We start from the raw sequence: 14,647 nt of genomic DNA on the forward strand, positions 1-14,647 counted from the left end.
GTAGAGGTAACATTTGCAAACAGACAAGAGAGACAAGACAGCAGACAGGGGTAGTGTATGACACATGATGGGGTAAATACCTTGGATGGGGAGGGTGTTGTGGAATCAGAGAACCAAGTGCCCCTAGATGGCAGCAGTGGGACTGAGTTCCCCACTCATGGGCAGTCACCACTGCTCCTTCACGGTCTCAAAATTGGCTGTGCTGAGGGGCTGGGCACAGGGGCCAGCCTGCCCCTCCAGGTGCACCAGTCTGCCCTCAGTCTGGTGCAGTTGACTGTTAATGAAGTCTGACATGATAATATAGGTAGAGTGTCACACAAGACTACAGTGACAGTTGGACACACATGCATGAGATTCATGCATGATAGAGATAGTAGATGAACTGTGTATTAATACTTGGAATGCAGATGTACACATTTAACCCCTAGTGGATGGGAATATGTGTCATGTGTACATACCATATTGGGGTGCTGGGTTGCCTACTTGACCTATATACAGTTGCAGATGGTATATTTGCAGTCTACAGCTATTACAGTTTCATACTTGCTTGCAGCAGCATAACTACATTCAAGAATGCATATAGTTGAAATGCAAAGGTTACCACAAGACGATCCTGAGAGAAACACACTATAATACCTTAGACATTACTATTCTAGGTTCAGATCTTAGTGCATAACAAATATCATAATGCATTATATCTTGTAGTACAGATCCACATCTGCACTTTAACAAAACAGTTCTTTATCGTCCAAACTGCAGTAACTTTATGCTATTATACCCATGTTTACTTCACAGCAGTTGTAATAATCTATTTCTTGACCAACACCCCAAGAAACACACATTTGGCACAAGAAAGCTTTATTAGGGGTGACATGAAAAATGATTGGTATTCTTCTAATAGTCTTTATTGTTGAACACTTTAAATAATGCAGGTGTTGAACAATAGCTGTTATTTCACAATGCATGCAGTACTAGCTTTATTTCCTTAACAATTTTGACTGCAGTTGTACTTTATTTCCTGAAAATTATGAATGTGGTCGATTTATTCCCTTCACATTATGAATGTAGTTGTGCTTTATTACCAGAACATTATTAATAATACAGTATACACTTGTTATTCATTACCATTATTAAAGCAGTGGTAACATTCTTTCCCTCATATTAAAGTTTCATGCTTTCATTTATATTTAAGTGTACCTGCCATTACTCACTTATATCAGTGCATAGGTTCATATGTAGGTATTAGGCTATCAGCCAAGGGCCTAAGTAAGCCTAGCCAGCAAGGTTCCCAGGCTTACGCCACCCAAGAAAGTTATTTTCCTGTGCCCCTGTTGAGCAGAGCCACAGAAGTGATCCCTGGGGTGTATTTCCTATTTCCCATCCACTCATCAAGATTTTTCTTGAACACATTCATTGCAATACACTCAAAACAGAAAATACCTACTGGCAGTCACTACTGTACTCTTTCTTAATTATATTCCTATATACTGCAGGATATAACTGTACTCACCACACTCTTGGCACAACCTGGCCAGGCACCCTGCATGGGCCTCCAGATTGTGAGCTCTCTTCTCTGCAGCTGTGGGAAGAGAAACACACCATTATGAGTACCTGTCTATCAGATATTCATACTAGACTTTGGTAAATCAATGCTTCCTATACTTACAAACTTGTGGGGCATTGTCATCCTGAGCATCTTGGATCCACTGGGCCAAGAGATCCCCCTTCCAATGCTTCAGGTCATTGTAGTGGTAATGCACCTGCTCACCAGTGTGGGGGATACCAGTTGCACTGGTGAGGTCACATGCCAGCTGGTCCCAGGCCTCTAATTTGTATTCAGACCCCTGGTACTGGGCCTGCAGGAACTGGATGTCATGGTCTTTCACGAGGAGCCCAACTATGACCCTGGACTCCAACATGCCCCACCGCTGCACGTGGAAGCATGCACCCTCTCCAACTCCTGCCATAATTCCTGCATGGGTCAAACTCCAACAGGTTCTGTCTGTATTCCTGCCTGGTCAGCTTAAATAAGGCTGTTTTCCTACCCTTTCCAGCCACTGGGCCATTTTTAAAAATGCTAAGCGAAGCTTAGCACCATGCAAACCCACTGAGTGCTTAAACTGGCAATGTTTAGCAATGCTCAAACCAGCTAAGTGGAGCTGTGCATTACTATGTACTGCTAAAACAGGTCCTGTTTAAGAATTGCTTGGCTTGGCTTAGCAGTGCTTAGCAGAGCTTAGCTAACGGCAAACAAGAGTACAGTAATAATAATAAAAACAAGTATATTGATATTAATTGTTCATTAATGACACTTTATTATATGTATCTATTTTACTTATATCTCCTAACTTTATGTAGTTTAATTACAGTTATCTTGTAGTGTGACTTTAATGAATTGCCCACCTGTGTGTAACTTGGGCTTTTCTCCTTGGGTCTCCACTGAAAATGGGCTTCTGGCCCAGCTGGACTAACCCAGGTAACAAATGTCGATGTATGCATAATTAAAAAAATATATTTTTATAACATTTTGTTATCGCATGTAGAAGCTGAATGGTCTGTCTGTGTATTCAAACCTTGCACTTATTGCACACAAGACCTTGACTCTAACCATTCAGCAACAAGAATATGGTGACTACAGCTATACATTTCTATATAGCTCTCAGTTCTGTTTAAGCACTGCTGAGCACCACACCACACCATGCAAACCTGCTTAGGTATGCTTAAATGTGACCTTTTACATTAAAATTGAAAGTATCCAGTGTTGATTTTTAAATGTCTGGTACTTGTCCATTACTAAGTACAGCACAGTGCAAACACACAAAAATAAATAAAGAAAAAAAAAACATAATTAACTTTAATTTTTCAGTGCCATCCAGCACTTTAGCAGTGCAGGGGGTATGTTACTCATCTGCGGAAACTGTAACACACCCACTACACTGATTCTGTAACTGTGTTACACAGCTCTCTCTCAGAAGTGCACCTTCATTAATATGCAAGGCGCGCTGCCAAGGAGGGGCAGCAGACATGGCCACGGTACCCTCTGTGTAGGACGTACACTATTCCTACATGGAGTTTATTAAATCTGAGGGTTAATATTGTATGTGTTTCCAATTGCATATAGAAATGACTGCTTAGAAAGTCATAACTTCAAAAAATGCTCTTATTGAACAACAAAGTAACCTAATTTATTAGCATCAATTCTTAAATGGTACTGATATATATACTGTTGAAAACTTAAGGTCCAAATATAATCAAGATTTGGAGAATTGTTAATCTTATAAATATTTAGAGACTTTGTGAACACAGAGATAAATAAGATTTTTAACCTAGACAAGAAATCTTTCCCCAGATTATTGGAATTCTTAATAAATATCAGTAATAATCAAATGAAAAATAAATCATATTTGTCGCAAATTTATAAAATTCTTAACTTAGATTCCACATGTTTAGACAATTCCTATTGGAACTATTTCTCAAAAATTCATAATGAAGACTTCTCTGAAGAATACAAGAAAATAATATTAAAATCCACTGATAAAAAACACATCTTCAATATATTGAAAAGGTTTTGCTTGAAATTCTTGCATAGAGCTTTTGTCATTCCTAACAAAATTACAATTAAGTATAAATCAAATAGAATGAAATGCTGGAAATGTGGTTCTGAAATAATAGTCTATTGGATGCATATGGTATATGAATGTGAAGTCATCTCCCCTTTTTGGAAAGAAGTCAATAACTTCATTCAAGCTCGCTGGTCATATAGATGTAATATTTTCAAGTCTTTAGTTTTATTTGATGCTCTGATTCCTGAGATAATTCCAAAAAAACCCAAGTGCCTCTGCTTTGATATATTCTTGCTATAGCTAGAAAAGTAATTACTAAAAATTAGTAAAGTTACTCCCTTTAGTGTTGACTTTATTAGTATGACAAAAATTGTTTGCAGTAGTAATTGTATATTATAAAGATGACAAATTCTAATATTACACATTCATATAAATCTTGGCTTAAACTTAAAGACTTCCTTGAAAAAAATAATTTGTGTTGATATTTATGTTGGGAGGGTGGCCTAATGGATAAGGTGTTTGCCTTACAGACACAAAGTGCAGGGTTCAAGTCTCACAAGGGATAATTGGCTAGGCTTAAAATGCCTCACAAGGGCAGTTAGCCTAGTACTAATCTATAACTTTGACATATTCATCAGCTGTGGATCTATGTAAATAATTGTTTGTTTTATAATTGATTTGTTTATCTATTGTTTTAAAACCAAATAAAAAATAAAAAAAAAATGTCTATGTTTTAAACTTAAATAGCATATAATCATATGCATAAAGTCAATCCCCATTATTCAGGAAGCTCTGCATGGTGTTCAGGAATAGTGCAAGAGCTGCTGCAGGCAATATGTCTGATGTGCGATCCAGGAATGAGCTGCCGGGATGTGCACAAGTGATTCTGCACTATTCCTGCTTGGACACAACCTCTGTATGCTAATTACCTCATTTGCTGGTGAAAACCATGCAAATGAGGTGAACTTGTGATACAGGAAACAGGCAGGCGTCCGTGCAGTAATAGTGTAGACTGCAGAAATGTATTCAGTAAGTAGCTGAATTCATTTCTGTAAACTACAAAACGGAGGCATGACAGCTCATAAAAAAGCATGCACTATAAGGGTTTGGCATGCCAAATGCCAAATCTATGGTCATAGGCATGAAAACTAGTTTTAAAATTATAAAAAATAACTTTTTTTGGCTGATTTGGGCCGTTTAAGCATAAGGCAGCGGTGCGCAAACGGGATCAGACTGAAAATAATAAAAAAGCTGAAAATAAGCTTTTAAACCAAAATCATTTTGCCATAATAGTCAGTGACATGCATAACACAACAAGACCATTGAATAGTGGTTGCTAAGGGGGAAGGCTGAGTGTCAGTTTTGTAACCATGCATTAGCAGTCAATTCCATGCAAATAAGGGGAATGATACTGAATCACAGATTTCCCCTCAGTGCTAGCTTGCATCCAATCATGTACATCATAGAGCAAGCCTAAGAGCTATATGACTTCAAAAGGGGGTATGTCATGCATGCTGTAAGCTTATTGGAGCTCTGTGGCCCGTGTTTGCCCTTAGCTAAGCACAGCTAAGGAAGAGGGTGTGTCTGAAGCTGCCTAGCAGTATTTACATTGCCTAAATGGGTGTGCTCACCATGATCGGGTTTTAAACAAAAAAAAAAAAATAGGAAATAGCAGCTCCATTCACATCTGAGCACTGGGTATGCGTGGCGTGCCTTGGGACTTAAATAGGAAGGCAATGGGAAGGGAAAACATCAGTAGGAAGGTAATCAAGAAGAACTAGCATAGCTGGCAGGTGAAATGTATCAGAATCAGCCAATTACACAGGCAGCATCCCAGCCCAGCCACACACACTACTATAAACCATGCAAACACCTTTCAATCTGGTTTTTCCCACAGACTCTACACCACCGGTGTACACAAATGGGGAAATTTTTCCTAACAAAACCAACAAAATGATAAGGGCTGCTTTTGCTCTCATAAATCAATATGTGGAAGAGGTTGAGGGTGGTGAGGATGAGAATGCTGATGACCAACCCACAGTCAGGAGAAGGAGAAGAGAGTACAGACCCAGGGTAACCTACCAGGGGCTACATGAGCTGGAGACAGTGGAGCACTATAGGGTAGACAGGGACCTCCTACAGCAAATTGTTGAGCTGTGGCGGCCACGCCTCACACACAGATCCAACAGAGGGGAACCCATCCCAGTGGATACCAAGGTATGTGTAGGCTTAAGAATACTCATCACAGGTACCTTCCAATGGCCAACTGGTGATATCATAGGGATCTCACAGGCATCAGCATCCAGGGTAATCCACCAGTTCCTGGATGCCATGTCAGCACATGCCGGTGAGTACATATATTTACACAACACCTGTGAGGTGTTGACCAGCAATATGCATCTCTTCCACCAAATAGCAGAATACCCTGAGGTAGTGGATGCTATAGACTGCACGCACATACACATCAAAACACCACCTGGCAAGCGAGGAAGGGTCTACATAAACTGCAAGGGCTTCCCCTCCATCAACTGCCAGGTCCTGTGTGATGCCCAGGGCATTATAATGAATGTGTGTGCTGGCAGCCCTGCAAGCTATCACGACTCCCACATCTGGCATATGATGCAGCTGTACCAGAGAAAACATCCCATAAGCCAGCAAGTGGGGATGCTGGTATCACTGGAGCCATGGCTGATTCAGAAATGCACACAAACCTGAACAAGAACATGTCCAAATTCAAATACAGCATGTGTTGGAATGCTCAAGTCACAGTTCCGGTGCTTGGACATATTTGGTGGAGCCTTGCCATACTCTCCAGCTACACATACCCAAATTTTCATTGTATGTGCCGTGCTACACAGTATGATCTCGAAACACCTAGGAAACTAGTTTGGCAGGGCCCACAGCCCCCCACCATTGCCAAGGCCAGCACAGCCACAGACTGACTTGGAGTAGGAACAACCTGAGCCTGCCCCTGTAGGCAGAAGGAGGCATGCCCAGTATGCCAAGGCTTTGGCAAAGAGGCAATGCATAGCACATACACTGACATGGTAGGAACACAGGGAATGGCACCTCTCTGTGACTCACACATACAGTAAAAGGGATGCCAAACATGACACTACCTGTACTTAACCATGTATAGGGAGTGTACTATGTGCATCCGACATAGTCAGCCCTCCAGCACCATCGTCAGTACTGGTATAGCCACAAGGTAATCACTCTCCCTATCAATTGCTGAATGGAGTAGTATGTTCTGCTACTTGTATCTATGGTACAGATGTGAGCATGAAAGGGAATCGGGTGGCTGAATAGGATGGAAGCCTATAGTAGACACCTATATGGGCAGCATGAAATCCATAACAAATATTGGTGTCAGCATAGTAGGCAGTACTAGACAAGGTGACAAATCCCACTGCAGGACATGTGGTGGGCCAAATGTGTGTCCATAGGACACACACACACATGTCAGTGAGGCTCACATACCCAACAACAGTCTCAGCCAGCAGGACAGGTGTAAATGACCACAAAGAAAGGCTGTGCTAAGGCCTCTGATTAATGGCAATGGAGAAAAGCCCCCCTCCAGACCTACATGTTAGTTCTGAAAGGTAAGAAATCTGAAACTGAAATGTAGGTCAATAAAACCTAAGATATGTACTTCACTGATATGCCTCTAGTCTGCATGATAGGTCAGAATACAGAATGAAATGGAAGCCAGCAGAGTACCTGAAATACCAGTATAGTCATAGCAAATGTTTACAGCTGTCAGGTGCCCCCCCCCCCACAATCCTACACAGAACTGTATTAACATGTACGTGTGGGTATAATAACAGTTGTGCACAGATTACCTGAGTTGGCCAAATTAGCAGGATAGATTGTTGCATGTGTACAATATGCAGGGCTCTGTGTGTTAGGTTGTTGTGTGTTGTATATTGTGTGGAAGTGGTCAGCATGTATGCATGGAGTGCTGTGTCCTGGTGGCCTATGGCCAGTACTGTTGATGACAGGGCCAAGTTCTGACAACTGCAGTGCCAAACACAATACATCCCAGCAAGACCCAAACCAGCAGTAAGCTATACTAATTGTTCAGATGTAATATCTGCCACCATCTGAAATATGGACATGGAATGAATGTGGGCCCAGACATACACACAGTACGCAGGTTGAAGCACCCTAGATAGAGAGTGTATAAAATGTTACTGTCAAAAGGACACACCTTTGGAATTGTACATACAGGTTAGCAGCACATAAGTTGTCTGTGTAGTATGGAATACTGATGTAGTCTGTCCAAACACTGGCAGACCACAAAAGGCACAGTTATGAAGTACTGAGAAACTGCTGATTTCCCCACACAAACCAGCATAAGGGGAATGCCCCACATATATCTGTGAGTCAGCTGCAAGAAGCTTCCATAGCTCACATGCACTCAGATCACCCCACCATCAGCCACAGCTTCATCACAGGTCATATCCCTGCTGTTGGAATGAGTACAGTATGACCCCCATTTCTGTATGGGAATACCCACAGAATGCAGCATGCTGAAGAGGTGTCCCATGCAGGTGGTTCCCTAGCTGTAAGCAGCACCCTGCCAGCATCCACACCAATGAATTAATAAGGACAGAAACTATTGCCATTAACACCTTGCACACCTACCCTGTCACCCCAGGGGAATTCAGTGGCTTGCAGCCTGGACTGTAGGAGTAACAGAATGCACTGGCCTGCTACAGATGGCCTACATCACTACCAGATGCCCTACAGTTCTCTGTCAAAGGCCTGTATCTCACCCGTACTGCCAATATATGTTATCTCATGGAGTCTCAAATAACGAAATAACACAATACACAGAACACAAATGCATGTCGACAAATCCCAGTAGCATGTCCACCATGTCCTAATACATGAACTGTGGACCAAGCCCTAAATACCACTGGGATGAAGGGATAACTATAGGGATACTTATCAGATATCACTTGCATAATGTTAGGAAGAGGATAGAATAACAGAGGGGGTAGAAGCATGGATGCCATGGGGTATGTAAAGTCTGAAACTCTGATGTATGCCCATACTATCCCTGCCTGAAAACCCAGGAATGGGTGGCTACAAACCTGCGCATAAACCACAATGTGAAGGGGAAATGACCAGATATATGAGCCCTGCCTCTGGGTAACCTTTGTGAATCTGTACAGCTGAGAGGTATGACCACAGCAGGATATGGCCATTCTGTTACATGGATAGATGTACAACCAGGGGATCCTCAGCCACCACAGTACCAAGGTGCTGGACCATTTACACAGACCCATCAGCAAGTGTCTGCAGGTCCCCCTCCAGAATAGCATGAGTGTGCAAGAATATGTAGGCTACAAACCACAATACTGGACAAAGCTTCATTCATTTTGTATTCCCCAGAAAATTACTATGAGCAAATAAGTATATCTGTCAGTAGTTGATGACATAATACATCACAGTGTAAAACAGTACCTATGTCTGAATATCTCTGCTAACACCAAAACCATGCAGCACAAGCAGCACAGACATGATTAGTTACAGTATCCCACTATTCTTTGCCCATTGTGACTCCATATTGTCAACCTGCAGAAACAGACTGCTAGCTGTAGGTGTAGAACACAAATGCCTGCACTGGAGTGCAACCTACCTGGAATGGATTCATACATTCAATACAGAAGGTCATACTGGGCATGCTCCCACACTTATAATGAAGCCCATGTCTGACAACAACAGTGGACTATACATATCTATCAGTCACAGATTTCTGTGCACACACACCACATTGCACACCAGTTATGCTTTGCATACACATCGAATAGGAATGCACACATATATCCAAGAATAACACACTATAATAGGTCAAACATACACAAACAGAGATGTGTGGAAGAGAGAGACAGACAGTGAGAGAGAACTTCCCATCACAAGGCCTGTCCCACCCACCACACATCCAGTTGTCCAATATCACATGATGTGCCGATGTCTATCACTGTAGGCATTTGCTTCTGGTAGCCCTCACCACTATAGTGCCTGTGGTGCTTGTAATAACTGTGTAACATGACACTACAAGTCATCATTCATCTAGCAGTCATATACACAGTCCTGTTAAATGTAAAGTTTTGTGTGACTGAGTGTTGTGTGTGTTTTCAGAGGAATGATTTATGGCCCATTCGCACACACTGCACTCCCCATTGCCCTAGTTTAGCTAGCCTGCCGATGTCAGTCACATTGAAATACCCCTTTGGAGAAGGATCATTCCTATAAGCTCTGTGGCGTGTGCGATAACTGCGTAATGCTATAGTGTGATGTACTAGTTAGGTAGGAGTTCTACTCCCAGAAATGGCAGCTGTGAAACTGTGTGTATGTATGTGTGTGTAGATTAATTATTTCAAAGCCATTCACACTCACTACACCTCCCATTGCCCTACTGTAGCACGCCTGTTGAAGTCAGTCACCTTGAAGAAACCTTTTGGCCATATATCAGCCTTATAAGCTCTGTGGCATGCGTGATAACTGCATAATACTGTAGTGTAGCAAACTAGTTAGGTAGGAGTTCTAATCCTGACTCTGCCAACTGTGATAATGTGTGTAATTCCCTGAGAGAGTGTGGTTGTGTCTTCTTTGACACCTGCTTTTGTGGACAGTCACATGTACTACACTTCCCTTATGCCTCCTTTATCACTGTTGCTGATGTCACTCACCTTTAAAGATACATTTGACATCTCTCCAACATGTAAGCTCCATGGCCTGTGCAATAACTGCATAACAATGTAATAGCAATACACAGTCAGGTAGGGGTTTGAAACTCATTACTGGTAAGTGTGTGTTATCATTGTCCTGTGTGGGTGTCAGGGTGATTGTGTAATGACAGTGTCCATTGCAGTGTGGGTTTTGTCACATCATTATATTGAGGAGCTACATGTCCCATTGTCAACATTACAAGGCCAGAATTTTCCAAACATTGTAGAGATTGTTGTTGACAATCTTCAGCCATAAATATGTACAGCCATGTGCAATTACCACGTGACAGTATGGATTAGTACACAATATAGGCAATTGTCATAATGCCCAGATACCACTCTCCACCCATGGATCATACACAAACATGCTTGGCTGTTACTCTCCTACTCCCTTCCTTTCTTACTTTGTCTCTGTCTGTCTGTCTCTCTCACTCCCTCTCTGGTGGATGTGGAAAAGTACACCTACTTTGCTTAGGCAGCAGCTTGAGTTTTGTAAGTGATGCTCATAATAAGCTGATGGCCTGTGCACGAATTGCAGTCTCCCACTAGCTAATTGGATGTGGAACAGCTGTGGTATCATTCCTATAACCAATTGCATGGAAACACACTCCTATAACTAAGCACTTCATGTGGGTGTTGGCCCTTTTCCTTCACTCTGAGCAGGACTTCATGCTGGTGTTTGACAAACAACATCACAGAGAGCAGTTGGATATACCTCTTGCAACATACACTGTGGAGACAGACCAACAAACAGGAGGGGTTGGTCCAGACAAGGGGACAGAATGTAAGTATTGCTCTTCTACATTTGAAGTAATGTTGGTTTAACAGTGTTTGTGTGGGCATGGCTGTTCTACATGATTTAGTATCTGTCATGACAGTGTTATGTGGTTGAGGAAACTCTCACCTGTAGGGCTACCTGTAGACTGGACAGTGTTTGGAGTCTTACATGTGTTGTGCTACTGACACATCTCCTATATTCAGAAATGCAGTAGCATACTCTGAGGATTGCATTCAGTACATGGTGACATCCATGTGAGTGACTGACTTCATATCCCTCAGTAGACATATGTCACAACAAACCCTGTTACAGCAGTAAATGTATGGGTTTATCCCAGTAACATGTCAATATTGGCCTTGTGTTTGTGCCTATAGCCACAACTCTGTCAACCTTTGTACATATGTCATGCAGTAAGAGGTGCATATGTTCAGTACATTATTATTTACTGACATCATACCTGATAACAAGCCAGTGAGATATCAGACTGCTAGACGTGTTTTGTATAGTAGGCCTCATATTTGAGGACAAAACCTGAACATTCTGTTGTAGTATGTACAGTAGTGAGGTCTGTGCACATGGTGATTGTTGACATAATGTGTATTGTGAATATGTACCTTGGCCTGTGTACAGACTGTGGTAGATGTCATTGTTCTTGGTCCTGTTCTATCTGATGTTGCATGCTGCTCCAGTGTATGGTACCCTATCGGCATACATGTTTGTATGGCCAGACTGACACATGTCCCATACCACAGTCAGGCATTAGAATACACTGTGAATTGGCTCAGTATATGTAGGGTTAGTGTGTGAGTGGCACATATGAGGATGGTGCTGTTCATACAGTCCATATACTGTAATATTAAGTACGCTTACCATATGTGATTGTGGCTGTGTTCAGATTGGTTGTGGGTATGTAATTTCACACAGGTGTCTGTTACTCTGTGATGTTACATGCCTGTAGAGCCTGCTATATTTGCAAGTACATGTGTATTTCCCCCATAAGAAATGTATGCCAGTGTTGTGGCAGTCTGCCTGTAGTTTGCACAGTGCTTTGTGACATGCCTAGCAGCTCAGTGTATTTACCCAGTGTTATGTTATGTCCAGATATTTGTCAGATGTACTGTTGTCGGGCCACCATAACTGTTGTGTATTTCTGACAAAGCAGTGGGATGCTGTACAGATGTATGTCACTAACTAGTGGGTAGTATGTGGGCTTGTGACCTCTGCTCCTCCAGTTATTATGTGTCAGGACAGACAGGAGTGTGTGAATGCATAAACTGTTTGAGCTTATCTATTCCAGTATTCTCATGATATCCCCATTTACATGGCTGTAAACATCCACTTTGTCAGGCTTGGTCCACACGTCTTGCACTACGGCGTTCTGTGTATACCTCTGGAGTAACCAGAGTGTGTCAGACTGTCCACATTTATTGGTCATATCTCTGCTGTATTCCACAAGATCACTACTGTGATGTGTGTGGTACTGCACTACAATTCTAACTATATCCTTTCATCTCTATCTAGTCTTCTATCTAACATCGCATGACATAAATCACATACCTCTTAAACTTACACACTCAACTTCTACCTCCACACAAACTCTTCCTAGTTATTCCTCAACAGGCTCAACCATATTTTCTAGAGACACATTTCTACTTACCAAAGTAAAAATCTTCCAACAACACAAAGTCTACCATAACTATCCCAAACATTATTACTGCCAGAAAACCAAAAGACAGCCACACCACTCCACTCAAAACACCCTTTCTAACTTAATAAAATGTGGGGATATACACCCAAACTCAGAGCCTCTTTCCAAAATGCAAAACCAACCAAATCCCACCAAATCTTTAAACTTTACTACCATTAATATACAAGGCATTAGAAACAAAATTCCCCACTTCCATGCATGGTTACACCTAAACAGACCTAATTTCACAGCTATGACAGAGACATGGCTGAAGCCATGCATAAATAATACAGAATTCCTACCCCCAACTATTCATGCCTTAGAAACGACAGACCACACAAAAAGGGCAGGGACGTTGTCTTAATATACCCGAGTAGCTATATCATAGTTCTCTACTCAAAACCCATTCCACATTTCTCCCCTGCTGAACTCTTAGTTACAATATTAAAACTAAATAACCACAAAACCCTATGCATCATAGTTTTATAAATTCCCCCAGGCCATAACATTCCCATTCTAGAAGAGATTCTAGCCTGGTCATCCAAACATATTCAAAATGAAACTATCATACTAGGGGATGTAAATATAAATTGGTCAAATATCACCAATCAAAACCTCCAAACAAATATCAACTTATACAACTACACCCAACTAATTTCAGATATAATCAGGCCCATCAATCAAATGAAACAAGGCTCAACCTTAGATTGGATCCTTGTGTATGACCCAAATAAATTCTCCACTTTTGAAAATTTACCAAACACAATCAGTGACCACTTACCAGCCTTCACCATCCGCAAAACTACTACAGTGACTGGTAATCATCACTCAAAACTAGTAAGAGACCTGTACAATTTCTCTCTAGAACCTCTAAATGAAATCTTATATCATACTAACTGGACTCCATTACATAACATTTCCCTACATGAAGCAGTTGAATTATTCAATTCAACATTTCTCAAAATCCTAGATGAGGTAGCACCACCCAGAATAAAGAGAGTCAAGACTAACCACGCAACTTGGCTCACAAAATCCACAAAGCAAATCATGTCCTCTAGAGATAAAGCTTGCAGAACATGGCAAAAACACAAAAACCCAGATGACCTGGTACAGTACAAACAACTATGTAATCAAGCCAAAAGACAGGTTATTAAAGATAAAAAATACTATTACCATAAGCTACAAAACCATCATAGACTAAACCCTAAAAAATTCTGGGGAACAATAAATTCCCTTACTCACCCAGGGTCTAATTCCAATCCCTGCCCATACCCTGATAAAACTCCCTCATATATAGCCTCTTGCTTCAACACATATTTTATTGACACCATTGCAAAGCTGACCACTACTTTCCCCTCTTCAAACCTAAACTCACCAGACCAATATACTTCTTATTCTAAACCATCCCCACCACCATGTTTTTCTTTCAGTCTCATACCCACAAGCACCATAAAGAAGCTGCTTCATAAACTCAATCCCTACTCCTGTGCTCCTGACAATCTACCTGCTGAATTCCTAAAAATAACTGCTGATTCCATAGCGTACCCCATTAGTATACTAATCAATAGATCAGTCCAAGAGTCTTACGTACACAATATCTGGAAAAAAGCTTACATTCTGCCCCTGCACAAAGGTGGCAAAAATTCAGACATCTCAAACTTCCGGCCAATAGCCATTCTCTCCACTATCTCTAAACTACTTGAAAAATGTGTTCACACCCAACTAATCAATCACTTAATCAACACCCAACTACTCACCCCTAACCAACATGGCTTTAGACCAGGCCATAGCACAAATATAGCCCTCATCTCCTTTATGGATACAGTAAATCGAGCACGTGGTTCAGGTCTAATTGTTTCTTCACTCTTCCTCAACCTTT

Source organism: Protopterus annectens, chromosome 7.part0 (assembly GCF_019279795.1).
Source record: "Protopterus annectens isolate FY-2018-M chromosome 7.part0, PAN1.0, whole genome shotgun sequence".
NCBI classification, from domain to species: Eukaryota; Metazoa; Chordata; order Ceratodontiformes; family Protopteridae; genus Protopterus; species Protopterus annectens.